Consider the following 3,537-nt stretch of genomic DNA (forward strand, 5'->3'; position numbering starts at 1 on the left):
CACCCATCCCCACGTACACGCACATACAAGCTCAAACACGCCTCGAGCCCGACTACGCACAAAAACAAAAATTGCGCCACACATGAAAGTTCCACACTGAAATATATATAAAAACTCATAACACTCATATACACAAGTAGTAGAAACCCAGAGGATAATGAAAAGTATAGTTAGTCCCCCCAAAATCGGCACAAAGGTTTAAGTCTTTGGTTTGGATCCAGAAGAAACAGCTTACATCTCGTTGAGCAATGGCCTGGTGAGTCTTTATCCCTTCTGGTGCTTTCTTGACTATAGAAGCATAAACCCACATTGGTGATTCTACAGTCAACATTGCTGTTCTGGTCACAGCAATCACAGTGGTAGGCTCTCCATATGGGGGGTTTCAAGGTGCCATGCTTATGTAGGGCCTTGTCCAGCATGACGTCACCTGGCTCAAATGAATGTGTTGGCTCTCCTGCAGGTAAAGGTAAAGACAAAGATACATAATTGTAGAGGCCATTCAATTTCCAAATCAGTTGAATAACATATCCTTGCTGTATCTGCTGTAAATCACCCTCATATAGAATTAAAGGTTTCCCTCTAGTCCAACGGGTGGGGAAAGGACCTTCCCATCAGCACCTCAAAAGGTGACAGACCTGTTTTATTTGGGGTAATTCTGATCTTGTGAGGATTTGCGCCGCTGCGTTCCTCCGTGGAACTCAGCTAACTACGGCGCGTCATAGCATAGGACTCTAAAACAGTAGAAAGGCATCATGGCACACTCACAAACCAGCATGTAAAACAACTTGTCTCACCACTGAGGTTAATAACAGAGGTTTGGATACACGTCTTCTGCAGAAAATGTGAAAGCCGCACTGCCGCACCAAGGCACCTCTTATAGTGCGGTCCTAACTCTAAATTATGAGAGTCTCCATCTTGGAGCACATGGGGGCAGAAGATTTCAAATTGAGTGCGTTTGTCGTTTGTTTTGCTTGACCGATTTGGTGCAGCGACGCATGGGGTTTCTCAGCTGCCATTGGGATGTGCAGGATCCCTTGTGCGGCAGTGCGGCTTTCACATTTTCTGCAGAAGACGTGTATCCAAACCTCTGTTATTAACCTCAGTGGTGAGACAAGTTGTTTTACATGCTGGTTTGTGAGTGTGCCATGATGCCTTTCTACTGTTTTACTGTTCAAAGCCCATTTCGTGTGCACCTTACTGTATAACTGGTGACAAGTTGTTGAGTGCGTTTGTCGTTTGTTTTCCATAGCATAGGACTCGTCGCTGCGTTCAACCCTGGAAGTGCTGTGAAGCGTCAGGCGGCTCCTCCCCCACACTCCCGCCGCCTCGATAAGACGGGGCTGGGAGCCTTGCATGGCGTTCCCCAAAGACTCTGAATTTCATGCAAGCCTGCAAAACTACCCCAGGATTTGTGTATCAAGGAGAGGGATCATTACTGGTTGGCAACCCTTCTTGATCCATGTTACAAGCGTAAAGTTGCAGAGCTCATCCTGCCCTCACAGGGGGAGCACAAGATGAAACAACTTGAGGACACTTTGAAGAGAAACTTGTGTAACACCTTTTCAGACACTGGTAGGTTAACCAAGTCATGAAAGAGGTGCTTCTGAGGCTTTGGTTGGTCAAAGGAGCAGCAGTGGAGAAGGGGGCTGCCTGAGTGATGCCTTTAGAAATGTTTTCAGTCCTCAGCACCCAGGGATCTTAACTGCAGGCACCCATCGGCAGCGTCTGCATCATATGGTACAGGATTACCTAGTGGCAAGAGCAGACATGGAGAGCTTTCCACCAGATGATCCACTGGCTTACTGGTTCTTGAAAATGGATCACTGGCCAGAACTTAGTCAATATGCCATGGTTCTACTGGGCTGCCCTGCATCCAGCGTGCTTTCTGAAAGGACGTTAAGTGCTGCTGGAGGTTTTGTGATAGATAAAAGAGTGCGTCTGTCCACAGACACAGCTGACCGGCTGACATTTATCAAAATTAAGCAGTCCTGGATCACAGCAGCTATCAATCCACTGATGCAGATGTCACCGAATAAATTTGTTGGGGATCAGGGATCTTTGGACAACTGCCTAGGCTGCCTAACTTTGTGGGCGATTATTCTATCTTGAAGTAATGTTCTTGGCAGGGCCATCTTTGCCGCAGGGCAAAAGGGGCATCTGCCCTGGGCCCCATAATTTACAGGGGTCCACAGCAGCTGTCCCTTTTTCCGGAGCGGCAGACAGAACAAAAGCGCAGCGTCACCGCGGATTGGGAGACCGTCCACCTGTTCTTCTCTAGTAGCGGTCCTTCACAAAAACGGAAAGACAACAGAAAAAGTCGGGTTTGTCACATGTGCAGAGTCCCTGCTCTGATTGGTCTCCTTCGGCTGCTGGTACCTGAAAGGGGGAAGAGGTCAGCAATGGCGAGCTGGAGTCCCAGCGTGCATTTTTGGTTGCTGGGCCTCCAGTGCGTCCCTGCACCTTATTAGGAGGAGTTGGCTACCTCCAGGTACACCTGCATGTAATTTATCGACTTCATTAATATGCTCACACTTGGAGACTCGGGTACATAGAGTTAGGACCACACTTTGCAGAGGTGCCTTGGCACGGCAGTGTGGCTTCTACATATTTTTGGCCAAAAGTTTGTGCAACTAAAACCTCTGATTTTAACGCATACTGTTGACAGGGCTATTTGTTTAGTTGCAGGCTGGCTGGCAGGTTGAGGCTGGGGAATTTTTGTGTTTTGTATTGTTGTAAGCCTTCCCAATGTGCGCCCTGCTATAAAGGCTGGTTATAGATTCATGCATGTACCATCTTTTCTACCTGGATACTGCTGTGACACGGGATCACTCGTTATTCGGGTAAGTAGGTTTAGGATGTGGGGTTTTATAAATGGGAGTAATGTACAGAGTTGGACACCATGTTTTGTGGTTGTAGTCCCGCTCTGCGGCGCTTATGGCTGCTGTCACGTTATCTATTTATACATGGAATAGAACAGTTTCTCTCCCTCATAAGCTCACCACCCTCCAAAAAAGTCGTCCGTTCTGTGCAGGCTCCTGTCCTAACTTCTCCTATCCCTTTAGCAAGCAGAGCCAAAACTGTATACTGTCTACTGTCTACCCTGACAGCAGCCTGATATTACAGCCCGACCTGGCAGAGCCAGCAGGGAAACACCTGTTAGTCAGGATAAACAATGCTTGGGCATCCAGACTTTGAGTCTCACCAGGCTGGGCACAGGGGACTCACACCACTGTTGCCATTGGAGAGTGCATGGTGGACCCAGACTACCAGTGCCACCAAACTGTTGAGACAGAACTAAGATCACCATTGGCACCAGAATGTGCACACCAGACCTACACTACAAGTCCCACAGAGAGTGAACAGTGCCACGATGGCTATCTTTACCTCAGGGCAAAAGGAGCAACTGCCTTGGAACCCATAATTTACAGGGGCCCATAGCAGTTGTCCCTTTTGCCAAAGTGGCAGACAGAACAAGCACTGCAGCACCACCGGTGGGGAGACTGGCCACCCATTCTCCTCTAGTAGTGGTTTCCAGCC

This window comes from Nanorana parkeri, unplaced genomic scaffold (assembly GCF_000935625.1).
Source record: "Nanorana parkeri isolate BGI_ZX_2015 unplaced genomic scaffold, ASM93562v1 scaffold1712, whole genome shotgun sequence".
NCBI classification, from domain to species: Eukaryota; Metazoa; Chordata; class Amphibia; order Anura; family Dicroglossidae; genus Nanorana; species Nanorana parkeri.